The sequence below is a fragment of the Rosa chinensis genome, chromosome 1, assembly GCF_002994745.2.
Source record: "Rosa chinensis cultivar Old Blush chromosome 1, RchiOBHm-V2, whole genome shotgun sequence".
NCBI lineage: Eukaryota > Viridiplantae > Streptophyta > Magnoliopsida > Rosales > Rosaceae > Rosa > Rosa chinensis.
This window is the reverse complement of record NC_037088.1, coordinates 29,687,352-29,704,435: the sequence shown is the minus strand read 5'-3', so window position 1 is coordinate 29,704,435 and position 17,084 is coordinate 29,687,352.

Genomic DNA, 17,084 nt, shown 5'->3' with positions numbered 1-17,084 from the left:
TTAAGATTAGCCAACTGAATTTAATCAAATGCAATAACACTCTTCTGAGTACAAATTAAGTATATAGACATAAACCAAGGCAATCCTCAGAAAGATTTGTAGAGATAAGAACATTCACAAACTTTCCGGACATGGAATTCACAAGGTCCCAAGTAGTTAAGGAAGATCAATAGAAACTTATGAAGGACTCTTCCCAAGCTTTATTAAGAGTTCCTAACCAGTCTTTAAGATTCATACTTATAATACTACTTTAAAATTCCACAACAACCCATGTTAGATATGTCACAGTTCCTAACTTCTCAATTGACCAGCAAATCTCTCATTTGTAAACTAACAACATCAACTACTACCAAGTTAAGGTTAAGATAATTAGCATTCCTCAATAGGTTGCACTCAAGCTGAAACAATCTACAATTAAGCAATTGACCAAGTGGCACTCATAATATCCAACCTATAGCTAATGGTAGAAATTAAGCTAAAACCAAAGGAATTAGTTCTTACAAATTCACCTGTTTTTCTTTTACCAAAATATTCATTCCAAGCTAGCATTAGCACAAACAAAAGGGTTTCTGTAGTAGGCTCAAAGATGCATATTTTTTCTTCACAAAAATGTTCTACATTGGAGACCATGTAAAACCATATATTCATGCTCACAATCATATGCAAAACAACTTGACAACAATCACAACAAGACCAAAACTTACCTTCAGCAATCACAGACATGGATTCCATCTTATGCAGCTGCAAAACTCGATCACTGAATATGGCCTTCTGTTGCTTACCAACTTGTTTCTCAATGGACAGAACTAATACAATAATCGTGGTGGCAATAGGGACCAATTCATCCATATATATATATATATATATATATGAGACTTAAACCTCAAGAAGTTTCCCATTAAAGCAGTCCATATTGGATTAGGTTTCCTAGTTAGATCCTTTATGTAACATTCATTGTAGTCTTTCTTGCAGACCAAGAATAGGATTTATAGTTTGTGTCCATGTTGAACTAGTTTTGACATTAAGCTAATTATCAAATCACTTTATGTTAATGTGTGATGAGTCCATAATGATTCTAACATTCTCCCCCTTGGACTGACATGCATTAAGTTTGATAATTTACACTAGAAAATGTCAGAAACTACTCAACTTACTGTAGTACATGCCAGACAACAAAATCAAACCAGAGATCCATTCCAACATGGTCATATCACAGTCACTTATGCAGAGCAAGAAACAGTATACATTTTAACAAAAATCCAGAGTTTCAATACTACAAACACAAGCTCCTGCAATCCGCATATGTCAAACCAGAAGTGATACGATATATGCTAATGTGTATCAACAAGAAGGCACATACCAGGACCTACTTTATGTCTCTTAAACCAAAAACACAAGCAGTTTACTAAACACTGATGGCCTTACTGCTTATTACTTGAACTGAACCATCATGCTTAAACATGATTCAAGGCCATCTGATTGCAAGTATGATATTCAAAACAAGATGATAATTTCCAACACAAAAACAATAAACCTACAGCAAAATCATAACTAGAAATACCTCAAAATTTATTGATAGTAAAATCTGTCATTACCAACAAGTTATGATAAATAAGTTGAAAAATCACAACTCAAAAGATACAAGAACCCAGGAACCTTAAAACTTTAAATTGCTCCAACTGGACTAACTCTCTACTAAACCTAAACATCTAGATTAGCTAAAACTCTAATGCTTGCTGTATGCTTCTGGAATGGAGCCACTAACAATGCCTTGGTGAAAGGATCTGCTAGCTGTGAATTTGTGTTGATACTCAAAACAGCTATCTCACCATGCTTTACTCTTTCTCTAACACTGTAATACTTCAAATCAATGTGTTTAGAATTATTTGATCTTTTACTTTTTTGCTAAAGAAAACAGAAGCTTCATTATCACAATAAATCACAAGTGTTCCAGCCATAATGTGACTCAACACTTTGGTCTGCATCAAAAAATTCATGATCCAAAGTCTTTTCACACACAGTCTTATACACTGCAATAAATTCAGCTTGCATGGTGGAGGTTGAGACAAGAGTTTGCTTTATGGTTTTCAAAGCAATGGCACCTCCTGCAAGCATGAATACATATCCACAAGTTGACTTCTTGGAGTCTGGATAATTCCCTGCAAAATCAGAATCTGAGAATCCAACAAGTTTCAGATCCTTCACTTGTCTATAAACTAGCATGTAATTCTTGGTTCTCTACAGGTATCTCAACACTTTCTTCCCAGCTACTCAATGCTCATGTCCTGGATTGGATTGAAACCTTGATACAATCCCTACTACAAAAGACAAGTCTAGCCTAGTGCAGACTTGTGCATACATGAGACTTCCTACAAGTATGGCATAAGGTTTTGACTCCATATTCTCTTTCTCAACATCTCTTTTGGGACTTTGCTTCTTGGTTAGCTTATCTCCTTTGGACATGGGAACTTCTCCAGCTGTACACTTCTCCATACCAAATCTCTTTAAAATTTTGGTAACATAATTATGTTGAGACAAACCAAGTAATCTCTGTGCCCTATCTCTTTTAATCTCAATACGTAGTACATAGGATGCTTCTCCTAAGTCTTTCGTGTCAAAATTTTTTGACAGAAAGCTATTGGTATCTTTAAGCAGTTTTAGGTTACTGCTAGCCAAAAGTATATCATCCACATAGAGAACTAGGAAAATAAATTTTTCCCAACTGTCTTCAAATAAACACACTCATCAACAACGTTTTCTGTAAATCCAAAAGTAGAAATCACAGAATCAAATTTCTTGTACCACTGTCTAGAAGCTTGTTTTAGGCCGTAAATTGATTTTCTTAACTTGCACACCAAGTTTTCGCTTCCAACTTGTACAGAACCTTCTGGCTGCCTCATATGAATCACTTCATCTAGTTCACCATTCAAAAAAGCTGTTTTAACATCCATCTGGTGCAGCTCCATATCAAAATGAGCAACTAAATCCATGATTATCCTAAACGAGTCTTTGTAGAAACTGGAGAAAATATCTCTGTAAAGTCAATGCCCTTCTTCTGTGTGAAACCTTTGGCAAGTAACTTTACCTTGTGTCTCTCTACATTGTCATTTGCATTTCTTTTGGTTTTTAAAACCCATTTACAACCCATAGGCTTTGTTTGGGGTCAGGTTCAACTAACTCCCAAACTGCATTTTGGCTCATAGAATCAATTTATGCTTCCATTGCTAGCTGTTTTAACATCCATCTGGTGCAGCTCCATATCAAAATGAGCAACTAAAGCCATGATTATCTTAAACAAGTCTTTGTAGAAACTGGAGAAAATATCTCTGTAAAGTCAATGCCCTTCTTCTGTGTGAAACCTTTGGCAAGTAACTTTACCTTGTGTCTCTCTACATTGCCATTTGCATTTCTTTTGGTTTTGAAAACCCATTTACAACCCATAGGCTTTGTTTGGGGTCAGGTTCAACTAACTCCCAAACTGCATTTTGGCTCATAGAATCAATTTCTGCTTCCATTGCTAGCTGCCATTAATGAGATTCACTACTTTCAATGGCCTGATTAAATGTAGTTGGATCATTGTCTTCTGCACAGTCCATTTCGATTTCTGCCTCTTGCAAATAAACAATGTCGTCACTCACTTCCCCTCCCATAAGTTGGTTTTCTTGCTCTCTGTGATCTTCTAGGCTGAGGATTTTCAGGATTAGGGGCTACTTGAGGATTTTGAGGTTCTGCATCAGGGATTGGTTCAGGTAAAATTTCTAGTTCAGCTTGATGATCATCAAGATGCATTTCCTGATCAGGTACTTAATCTTGTGCATCTTGATTTTCTGTAACAGTTTCTGTTGCTAATGGTTCTTATTCTAAAGGCAATGCTATACTTATATTCTCATCTGACACAATTTCCTCAACATCTGAGGTTAAATCCTCAAAATTTGCATTGTGAACTTTTTCACTTATAAACTTTACTTGATGTGTTTCAAAAATTCTAGGTGAATGATGTGCAGAATATAATTTATAGCCTTTAAATTTATCTGGATAACCTATAAAATAGCAACTAACAGTTTTGGGGTCGAGTTTATTCAAGCTTGGATTATAAATCCTAGCTTCTCCATGGCATCCCCAATCATGGTAGTAATGAAGACTAGGTTTCCTGCCACACCAAAGCTCAAAAACAGTCTTTTCTATGGCTTTGCTAGGTGTCCTGTTGCAAATATAATTTGCAGTTTTAAAGCCTCACCCCACAGAAATTTAAGCAAACTAGCTGTACACATCATGCACCTAACCATGTTCCAAAGGGTTCTATTCTTTCTTTCTGCAACACCATTCTGTTGTGGATTATAAGGTGTTGTGTACTGTGCTTTAATTCCATTGTCTTGCAAAAATAAGGCAAATGGACCCTTTTGTTGACCAGATTCAGTGTCCTTGCCATAGAACTCACCACCTCTATCTGATCTCACTGTTTTGATTTTCTTTTCTAGTTGATTTTCTACCTCAGACTTAAAGATTTTGAAAGGCTTTCAATGCTTGTGCCTTTTCTGAAAGTAGATAAACATAACTGTATCTAGAAAAATCATCAATGAATGTGATAAGATACACATTCCCACAGATAGTTTGATGACTAAAAGGACCACATATATCAGTGTACGTGTATGAGTTCTAGTAAATTTTGGCTTCTATATGCAGTCTTCTTTCTTGTATTTGTTATTTTTCCCTTAAAGCATTCCACATAGTCTGTTAGATCAGAAAAATTAAGTTCATTTAGGATTTTGTTTTTCACCAAAATTTTCAGTCTCTCTTTTGAAACATGGCCGAATCTTCTATGCCACAAAAATGCAGACTTTTCATTTAGTTTGGTTCTTTTAACACCTGTTAAAGTGCTAGTACTGTTTGTGTTATTTTCAACAAGTAAAATTTCTTATTGAGCCATTGAACAATTTAACTGTAAATAATCATTCATAAGAGCATCTTTAGCAGACTCTCTATTTGGGCTCCTTAGCTATTTTGGATAGCATGTTTAGCTTTTTATCTATTTTAGCAGCTGCACCAGACTCCTTAGTGACTCTCCATTATAATTTTTAGTTATCTTGCTCCTAAATATAGAGAATGAGATTAGGCTCTCTATAATTTAAAACATTCCTTTTAAGTTATTTTTTGTAATTTATAAATACATTTAAACTATTTAATCTTCATTTAAAAAATAATATAAATTCAAAATTAGCTAAAATAGAGAGCATTGATGTAGACGTATTTCTAAAGTGGCTAGCTAAAATGACTTTTTAGCTACTTTGGCTAAAATTTGACTCAAAAATAGCTAGCATTGCTAAACATGCTCTAATAACACCAGAACCAATTTGAATAGAATTTTTAGAAATAAGAATTCCATTACTATCAATAACAAGTCTACAACCAGATTTGACTAAAAGAGAAACTGAAACCAAATTCCTTCTCATGGAAGGTACGTACATAAAAAACATTGTCCAAAACTATCAATTTTCCTAATCCTAGATCAAGCTTTAAGGTGCCAATAGCCTTGATTACCACTCTCATGCCATTGCCCACACACAGGTTCACTTCATCACTTTTTGGGATTCTCCTCCTTATGAATCCCTGCAAAGAATTAGTAATATGAATAGGTGAGCCTGAATCTATCCACCAAGACTGCGGTTCAACATTTATAAGATTAATTTCTAAAGAAAACACTGTATTAGAAAAAAATCTTACCCTGCTTGGCTAACCAGTTCTTATAGCTAGTGCAGTCCTTTTTCATGTGTCCTACTCTTTTTCAAAAGTAGCACTTGAACCTAAATGGCTTATTTTCCTTAGCCATTGCAGCTGTTGAACTCTTAGTGATGGCTTTGGTAGGCTTCAGCTTGTTCTGTGGATTTTTCTTCTTAGGCTTCTCTATGAGATTTATGGCTGTAACAGGTTCCTTTTCTTCCTTGATCCTAGCTTCCTCATCCACACAGATGGATATAAGTTCATCTAGAGTCCAGTTTCCCTTTTGAGAATTGTAACTGGTTCTAAGATAACTAAAACTATTAGGTAGGGAATGCAGTGCATAATGCACTACCTGCTCATCCCTAACCCCCATCAAGAGCTCCCTGAGTCTGCCATTTATATTGATAATCTTCATAATATGCTCTCTAACTCCCCCTGAACCCGTGTACTTCAAATCATGAAACTCCTTAGTTAGTTTAGCTGCTTCTGCTTTTTCACTTTCTTTAAACTTAGCAGCTATAAGTTCCAAAAAATCTGATGCTAGCTCAGGCTCTTCTATACTTCCTTTGACAGTCTTAGACATAGAGGTACGGATGAGGTTCTTAGCCATTCTATTGGATCTATGCTACTTCTTGTAAAGATCAATTTCTTTCTTGGTGCTCTTTTCATTCAACTCTGCAGGATTATCCTTAGTAAAACAATAGTCTATATTTTCATGCATTCCCCTATAATTCTCTACACAGTCTAGCGAAGCTCTATAGTTGGTTCCAGTTAGTATCAAGACACTGTTCAAATTCATGTAGGAGTTACCTAAGGAGCAAACAAAATTCATGTGAGTTCTCAATTTGTAAAGAAAATAACTTTAAGTTTTATGTATTTTATTAAGCTTTAAGCAACCAAAACAAGAACAATCCAATACAAGATCAATCATATAGAAAACCTAATCAATCCATACTTGCATTCGTGTCAGTCCATATATAAAACAACATTAAGCATCACTTGTGAGCAGAAGCCTAATATCATGTAGTTCTTATGCCATGCTTAATCAAAATATGTTATCCAAGGAGACTCATCCACATATTTGGACAGAAGAAAAATTTCCAAGTATCCAAATATATTTCCATTAAGCATGCATACTATTGTCTTGCATTCTAAGACCATACTTGACCACTTCTTTGGAAGATAAACATAAGCATAATCTTAAAACACAAGACACAATTTTAGTTTTGTTGTACCATATGTTTTCTGCCAACATCAATGAAGGATACTTTATGCACCAAGTTCACTTATGCCAACAGAAAACCACGAAACTCATGAGCTTTTAACTTTATATTCTACCCAGATCATTGTCTTTATAAGAAAATTAAGCTCTTGCATCTGTCAATTTCTACAATGTGTAAAGCTTTTAGGAGATTCTAATTCTTCATACATTGTCACACAATCACAAATATAATACCATATAAGCCATCAATTCATCATGCATATTCAAGCACAACCAAAATTGTTTCAATTCCAAGAAACCACAGAACAGTCAAGAAATTGTAAGTTTCATCCGGTCACCATCTACTCTAGCCTAATGCATGCAAGGAATGCAACTAGGGTTCTTGAGCACAATCAAAAAATCAATTATCATGCTATGAATCGAAACCAATTTTCATAGAAAATGATTTTGCTTTTTCCCCAATTTGCTGCAAAAAACTCAGCGGAAGCATGAACTTGATATCTAGATGTAGCGATCAACTCTATTGCCTTCTTGAATCACAGCAATCGGGATTTTGAATCCCTTCTCGAGATGAAAGCATCTAGATCGTTTCTAAATCCACTCCCAGACCTTTGTCTTGATCAAAACTAACCGTTGTGATACAATGGTCACTTGTTCTTGATGTTTTGGTCGAGTTTGGGCTTGGATAGTTTACGTACTGTGGCTGGGCCTAGAGTAGTTAACAGGCTGAACCCCGTAAAGCAAATTTTTTTTTGTTTGTTTTGCAAAACCTTAAAACGATTTTTATGTCAAGCAAAACTAAATTCATATTTGTGAGCCTATGCTCTTATACCAATTGTAAAACCATATATTCATGCTCACAATTATATGCAAAACAACTCGACAACAATCACAATAAGACCAAAACTTACCTTCAGCAATCACAAGCATGGATTCCATCTTATGCAACTACAAAACTCGATCAATGAATATGGCCTTCTGTTACTTACCGACTTGCTTATCAATGGACAGAACTAATGCAATAATCATAGTGGCAACAGGGACCAATTTTATCCATATATATATACGAGACTTAAACCTCAAGAAGCTTCCCATTAAAGCAGTCCATATCGGATTAGGTTTCCTAGTTAGATCCTTAATGTAACACTTCATTGTAGTCTTTCTTGCAGACCAAGAATAGGATTATTAACCTTAATGAATTGATACACTCTTTCATTAAGTTACAATATTGGTTTATAGTTTGTGTCCATGTTGAACTAGTTTTGACATATTTGATACTATCAAATCAGTTTATGTTAATGTGTGATAAGTCCATAATGATTCTAACAGACCAATTCTATGGGAAGCCCATGACAAACCCATAAAACACAACATTGAATTCTAAGCAATATACTTAACACTAGCCCGTGCATGATTGGAAAAAAAAAATTCATTATGTTCAAATTAATGAAGTTAATAAAGAGTGTCTGGATGAACATTGTTTATTTTCGAAATCACTATTGTAAAGTCCAATCAAATGAATCATTTGGTTTATAGTGAACATTAATTTCCTCATAAAAATGTTAATCAATCATTTATTTGATACAATTGGATGAATAAATGATGTATGACTTGATTGATATTGAGCAACAATAGTCTATAAGACTATAAGGTCAATTCACGAAACGTAGTCAAACAATGCAGCACAACATGTACGAATAATTCGTTCAAATGAGTGTGTTGAGATTAATTTTGGCAAAAATAGGCAAAGTCCCATGAAACTTTCATTTTCATGTTTGTATAAAAAAAATAAAAAAATAAAAACCTGATAAAAGTAAAGGGAAGGAATCGCCGAAAAAGGAAAATGGGACGAGAAGTGCATGGTTTCAAAAATGGCATACGACCAGAGCCAACGTCTGGCTGTAATCTGCATTGTACTTTTGATTCATATTAGAGCGCTCCAAAGTGATCATAATTATTGTAGTTGACCTAAAAGTCTCACTACCTAATCACTCTGTACTCGTTGCTACTCTCACCATCTCAAATTATTTCTTGCTTCCTTCAAAGGTCAAGTCTTTCCAGCTTTCTCTCATCCGGGTTTTACTCTCCTTTGTTCTCTCTTCTCTGAGAAAGCTACACACAAACACAGGTAAGAATCTTCTAGCTTCTTGAAAAATCTATGTAATCTGTATATTGTTATTAGCATTACTCTGATTTATAGTGAAGCAGAGCCTGAAAATGCTACTTATAGTTATCATATTTCTTTGGTACCGTTTAAGGAGCTATTTTACCTGTTAGTTTCTTTTGCAAAAGGTTGGACAATGTTATATATAGAGCCAAATTTTGGCACATTCTTGGCTACGCCGGGCGTTGCATAGTCATTTAGGATCTCACAAATGACAAGCTCGATGTAGTAGGTAAAAGAACCCTTTACTGTCGGCCCCATCCCTCTCAACGGAGGGGCGAATCGGTCATTTAGTACTCTATTGCAGCGCCATCTTCTCAACTTCCAATGGTACTGTTGCCGAACTGTTGAAAGGATCCTCACCGAAATTGAAGAGGAAGGGCAGAAAGGCAACGACACAAACCCTTTGAATTTCAAAGAGAGGGTGCAAAACCAGTCACAGTAAAGAAATCTGACAAGAACAGCTTGGATTGGGAATGGATTGGCCAAATTTGATCTTGTGTTTGGCACTTTGGCAGAAGATTGGATAGGAGACAGAGGTTTGGAGGTTAAAGGTTGAGACTCGAGGACGAAGATGAAGGTTGAGTCTCCTCTGAAACTCTCAAAGCTCAAGAGTCTTTGATGAAGACGATGACAGTGGTTGATTTGGAATCTGAAGAAACAAGCTTAGATAGAAAACTTAAGACATCAACAACGTGTCTGCAACAGTGGTGCGTTGGCAGGAGGCACTAAGGGTGGCAACCCAGGTTCGAGCCACATTAATGTTTTTTTTTTTTTTGGTTCTAATTCATATTAACTGTTATAAACTAGAGAATATGAGAGAGATAGAATAGAGAAACAAAATGTAGGAGGAGGTAGAAGTGTGTATTTTATTTTCATTAGACCCCTTTATATAGGAGTAATGTTTATATCATAAGGACATAATTAATGAATATTTACAGTGGACAACCACATTTATATAATATTTATAACACTTCCCCTTGGATGTCCACCACTAAATGATATGGTGTTGGACGCGCTTAATGTTGTCTCATCAAAAACCTTGCCAGGTAACAAAAACCCAGTGGGATAAAAACAACCTTGGTCGAAGGAGAAAAAGAGTGCAACGCGCATATGTCCTAGGTAGCATAATTTTGAATGCTCCCCCTGATTGTTGCAAGCTTTAATCATGTATGTAATCAAATACATGCACCATGTATATTAGATATGGTGTGTCGATCACATAGGTGACCAATAAAACCATGATGTTCTTAATGAATCTTACTTGATATGATAAGAGTAGAACCAATTTCATTTGCTCAAATTATAGAAAAAGATATTAGTTAAAGAATAACTGTCATGCCCCAAATTTTGAATAACAAATTCAAATCCGAAACATGAATAATAACCAATACAAATAACATCATGAATTTTTTTCTTAACCAACGTCTCACAAACCAACATAAATAAAATGTTAAATCCGAAAGAGTCCACAACCACACCAAATAGGTTAAGTGCAGCACTTATCACTGATGCCCTACTCCGCTCGATCTCCACCCTGATACTCCTGACCTGCAGGGTTATCCACTACACCGTTTGAATAGTGTATCGGGATTGCAAACACAAAACCCGAAAAACTTTTTGTAAAGCTCGTGAGTAAATAAGAAATGAACGGTTGATTTATTAAATCACAATTCTTTTAATTCAAGTAAAACAATCCAACAATCTGAACACACACAACAACCCCAATAATTTAATCAACAACCCAACTCACGTGGCACAAAGTACTCACAATGCAATAACCTAGTTAATATGATGCCCCGGAAATTCGTAATTATTTTTTGGAATTTAAATTGTGGTTATTGGACGGTTTTGTGACTCGTGGATGGAGAGGAAGTGTTTCGGGAAAATAATTATTTGATGAATATGGTTTTAGGGGGGTTGCAAAGGTTGACTTTTTATCCATTGGGATTCTCCGAAAACTTCTTTCACGAAAGTTGTGGAGAGCGTTGATACGAGTTCGTGGACATGTAGAACGTATCAATCGGAGTTTGTATGGGGAACTTATGGCTTTCGGAAGAAGTTTCCATTTAGGTATAAATAGGAATTTTCCGAAATTATTTTCATAATTTCCAAGTTTCAATTTTCGGAAACTCTCTTTTCTCTCCGTTCTCTCTCCTGATTTTCGACTGACCCGACCTAGACCCGGTGGATCCGACCCAGATTTTCCAGCGAGCTCCGGCGACGGCAGACCACCAGACGTGCCCAGATCAGTTCGCCTCCTCCGTGCGCTCCTCCCTGTGGTGTTGGTTTGCACGATGGTTCACCGGAAGGTGGAGATCGGAGCAGCTACAGTCGACGCGATCGAGACCTGACCAGAAATTCACTTTTCTGGTGAGGTCTCGGCCGATCCTTCTTGGTTTTGGAATCTCCTCCTCCTTCTGATCATCCTCATACCCGCCTTGAAGGACGATTTTGTGTGTGGAGTGGAAGAACAAGGGTTGAAGATTAGCAGTGCACAGTGAATCTGGAGCTTGATCAGACGGCAGCGATTGGTCGATCTTGTGAGCTTGATTTAGGATGATCTAGAACTATCTAGGCTTAGCTTCAAGTATGAAAGTTGCTCTACTCTTCATGATGATCATGTTTGTTGGCCTTGATTTTCCAATGGTCAAGTTTGACCCTGCAGCGCCGGTGGCGGCGTTCCGGCCATGTAAGGGATAGTTTCTGGTGTTATATATCTTCTACTCGTCGATACGAGCGTTTCGATATATAATATGCAATTTTTGGAGATCGTATGATTAAGTTGTGATTTTTACAGTTTCGGACCGTTTGATGATTCGATCCGTGAGGATTTGAGCATCCGATTGACTTGTGATTTTGACATGTCGATCGTATAAGTATTCCGGAGACATTGGGTGGTCTCGGATGTGGTTTCACCTCATTTGGCTTCACTTTGGGAATTTTGGTTCGATTTAGGGTTTCGAAACGTTATTCCTTGTGATTCGTTGACTAAATCAGAGCTGTAATTCCTTAGGTACGTGACGTAGTACTCCTTGGACGGCTATTTTGTGAATTGGCTGCCTTGTTTTGTATTGAAGACGCAGCGGGAGTTTCAAGGTGAGTAATCTCACGAAGTTCCTACACAAACGGGCTTACTATATCGTTTTGAGAGTTATTTAGTAACTGCAATGGCATGTTGTGCAATGCATCCTTCATTGTTGTGGTAGTAGGGGATCTATACCACTTTGATTTTGATTGCAATGACAGGTGATGATTTATGTGTGGGGCAGGTGGGGCTAAACCTTAGATTGATTTTGTGTCCCAAGATGGGTAGATACTTATTGAGCTTTGATGCATAGGCATTGGTTGATTTGAATTGAATGACGGTTTCATTTTCAATTCTTGTAACGCAAGGGTTACATTATCGATGAGTGATGCAGATACTGTGAGGACAGGACTCTAGACTCTTAGGCAGTTGTGCATAGTGCTGTAGTTTTGCAGAATTGTTGTTGCATTGGTACGTGATTGAAACAGGTGAGATGTTTAGATTATCTCCAAGTGGGATGGTAGGGTGCATTTGAATTGTGATATTAGGTAAGGTACCTATATCGATTGCTGAGCTAGGCGCATATTGTACCTTGAGGTGTGGAGATTTGATGTTAGGTCAGCCTTATCTCCAAGGTGTTTTGTGGTGCGGTATATTTTATTGTTTCTATGCCGATGATGAAGTTTACAATGGATCCAGTGTGATTGATCGTAGTGTTGTTGAAATAGAAGATGTGGCGATCAGTGTTAGTGTTTGGATTTCTTTCTGTATGGGTTGCAAAGAAACTTTGATCGGGGATAATTGACTAGTTCAATACCCTGTGGAGGCTTCAGAATGAGTGTTTTCTTGCAGTAGAATCAGAATTGGATTTTTTGGAGATGAGTTTATTCGTACTTGTTGGTTTTGTACGTTTAAATTTCGGGACGAAATTTCTTTAAGGGGGGTGGAATGTGATGCCCCGGAAATTTGTAATTATTTTCCAGAATTTAAATTATGGTTATTGGACGGTTTCGTGGCTCGTGGATGGAGCGGAAGTGTTTCGGGAGAATAATTATTTGAAGAATATGGTTTTAGGGGGGTTGCAAAGGTTGACTTTTTATCCATTGGGATTCTCCAAAAACTTCCTTCATGAAAGTTGTAGAGAACATCGATACGAGTTCGTGGACATGTAGAACGCATCAATCGGAGTTCGTATGGGGAACTTATGGCTTTCGGAAGAAGTTTCCATTTTGGTATAAATAGGAATTTTCCAAAATTATTTTCATAATTTCCAAGTTTCCATTTTCGGAAACTCTCTTTTCTCTCCGTTCTCTCTCCTGATTTTCGACTGACCCGACCTAGACCCGGTGGATCCGACCCAGATTTTCCAGCGAGCTCCGGCGACGGCAGACCACCAGACGTGCCCAGATCAGTTCGCCTCCTCCGTGCGCTCCTCCCTGTGGTGTTGGTTTGCACGATGGTTCACCGGAAGGTGGAGATCGGAGCAGCTACAGTCGACGCGATCGAGACCTGACCAGAAATTCACTTTTCTGGTGAGGTCTCGGCCGATCCTTCTTGGTTTTGGAATCTCCTCCTCCTTCTGATCATCCTCATACCCGCCTTGAAGGACGATTTTGTGTGTGGAGTGGAAGAACAAGGGTTGAAGATTAGCAGTGCACAGTGAATCTGGAGCTTGATCAGACGGCAGCGATTGGTCGATCTTGTGAGCTTGATTTAGGATGATCTAGAACTATCTAGGCTTAGCTTCAAGTATGAAAGTTGCTCTACTCTTCATGATGATCATGTTTGTTGGCCTTGATTTTCCAATGGTCAAGTTTGACCCGGTGGCATTCCATGTAAGGGACAGTTTTTTGTATTATATATTTTCTACTCGTCGATACGAGCATTTCGATATATAATATGCAATTTTTGGAGATCGTATGATTAAGTTGTGATTTTTACAGTTTCGGACCGTTTGATGATTCGATCCATGGGGATTTAAGCATCTAATCGACTTGTGATTTTGACATATCGATCATATAAGTATTCAGGAGACATTGGGTTGTCTAGGATGTCGTTTCTCCTCATTTGGCGTCACTTTGGGAATTTTGGTTTGATTTAGGGTTTCGAAACGTTATTCCTTGTGATTCGTTGACTGAATCAGAGCTGTAATTCCTTAGGTACACGTAGTACTCCTTGGACAGCTATTTTGTGGATTGGCTGCCTTGTTTTGTATTGAAGACGCAGCGGGAGTTTCGAGGTGAGTAATCTCACGAAGTTCATTCACGAACGGGCTTACTATATCGTTTTGAGAGTTATTTAGTAACTACAAACTATAGTTGGTATTAGTAGGCATTCCTGAGCGAATGACTACATATATATATTTACGTGAAATATATATGTTTTGGTGGTTTGTGGACTTATGAAAACAATATGCATGAAATGATGCTTTTTATTGTTTTGGGTTGTGGCTTTTGGAAAACAAATGATTGTGGAAATGTTGATTTCGATTTGTTTTGAAAAGCGTTGAGATTTGGGTATGAAAACAATATGCATGAAATGATGCTTTTTATTGTTTTGTGTTATGGCTTTTTCGGAAAACAATGATTATGGAAATGTTGATTTCGATTGTTTTCAAAAGCGTTGAGATTTGTGTAACATTTTGGGTCCAGTGCGACTCGTTTAATGTTTTACTCCAAGGGACTGTGAGGCCCGAGGACTGAAGGTCTATGACCTTGGGCAGAATATATGGTGATCACGTCTTTGGCCGGACCAGTGGTTACGTTTTCAGTTAGAGCTCTAATCTGTCTGCCATATAGGTAATTCATGGGGTAACGGGAACTGGTTATAGATAACTCATGGCATTACGTGGTTTTTAAGGGGTCAATGTGCAAGTTGTTTTTCCTTATTAACGATTTGATAGAAATTAAGGTGTGAGTTGCTTTCTATGGTACGATTATGGTACATTTGATAGAATTCAAGGTGTGAGTTGTTTTCTATGTTTTACTGATAGAAATCAAGGTGTGAGTTGCTTTATATGGTACGATTATGGTACATTTGATAGAATTTAAGGTGTGAGTTGTTTTTCTATGTTTTACTAATAGAAATCAAGGTGTGAGTTGCTTTCTATGTTATATTGATAGAATTCAAGGTGTGAGTTGTTTTCTATGTTTTACTGATAGAAATCAAGGGGTGAGTTGCTTTCTATGTTATATTGATAGAATTCAAGTGTGGGTTGTTTTCTATGGTACGATTATGGTACATTTGATAGAATTCAAGGTGTGAGTTGTTTTCTATGTTTCGATTTGAAAGGAAATTAAAGTGTGAATTATTCTCCTTTATTTCGTGTTTTAAGGAATCAAAGCATGAGTTGTTTTCCTTATTTCTGGTGTGAGTTGTGTTAACTATTTTGAGTTACTCATACGGGCTTGCAAAAGCTTACCAGGTTTGTTGTGTGACAACCCGATACACTATTCAAACAGTGTAGGGGTTAATCCTGCAGGTTGGAATAATCGGGGCTCAAGCTAAGGTAGCGCCTTTGCAGCTTTACAGTAGGAAGCCATTTTTATGACTTTACCATTGATAAGGTTTTCCGTTGTAGTTAAACTCTGAGAAGCATTTACGTTTTATCTTGTTGTTGACAATTTAATTCGTAAGTTTATGTAATATATGACTCTGTGGAGCGGGTCAATATTGATATAGTAGGTTCAGGGCATCAATATGTGCGTAAATTAAAGGGAAAAAGTTTCCAGGTATTTGTTATTGATGAATGAACGTTCACGCATGTATAATTATGGGATTATATATCGATTTTTATTTGTTAAAAATCAGGGGCGTGACAGTTTGGTATCAGAGCATAAGGTGCATATTTGGTGACAATCAATACTCCTCGAGTGATGGCCCATCTGCAGCGTATTCCCTTCAGCTATCATAGTCTTGACATGTTGTAGCGTGAACTCATTTGAATCAGAATGACAAGATTTCTCGTCGTTCTTTTTCTTTTTGTCCTTTTCATTCATAAGGAGAGCACACTTTGCCACTAGGTCAGCAATTTCAGCATCTTTAGCGGCTAACTGTCTAACTACTTCGGCCTCTACATCAGCACGTTTCTTGGCTTCCAGTTCTTTGTCAGCTTGCCTTCGAGCTACTTCCGCTTCAGCTTGAGTTAGTCTTGCTTGTAATTGTTTCATTTGCTCCTCAAGTGTTAATGTATTAGTCATCATAACTGACACAGTCTCAGACTTTATGTCTATATTTTTCTTGGACCATTTAGAGGTCTCTGTTGACCGAGTATGAGGTCTTATTTTGACTTGAAACTAGGGAAATGCCCCCTGTGATATATTACATTGAAGTGCCCCCACCATTTTTCGGGCTTGGAATGCCCCCTGTGATATTACAACACTTTTCTCTTCCTTGGACGAACTATCAGAGGTTGAAATGAACCTAACAGTTTGAGATCGTTTGGAAGTTGCGGACTCTTTGATGAACATCAATGTCGGTTGTTGTAGTGTTTGTTGTGAGGACTTGAGGGTTTGGGCTTCAGGCCTTATTAGAACCTCATCTTCTTTCTTGATGGATGCCACCACTACATTTTTTGTGGAAAATATACTGGTTTGGGTATCCACGTGTACTGATGGTGTAGTGATCAAATTGATTGGAATTGAGCCAATCAGAATTTGAGTGATGACAGGGGCATGATATGTCTCAATAGTTGATGCATGTATGATTTCCAAAGTTGTTGATGTATTTTGAGTAACTAATGTTGATTGGACAGCTTGAGCAGCTTCCTTTGATTGAGCCTGAGTGGCGTTTCTCCGTAGAGTTCTTACAACCCTCTTCCTTGCATTTCTGAGGGCATTCTTTGAAGGTGCTTTCTTCAATTGGGTCTTGTCAATCGTCAAAGAAGTCTTGTTCACTTTGACATCATGGTTGGACTTCAATAAATTTCTTGAAATTAAAGCTTGATCAATGAT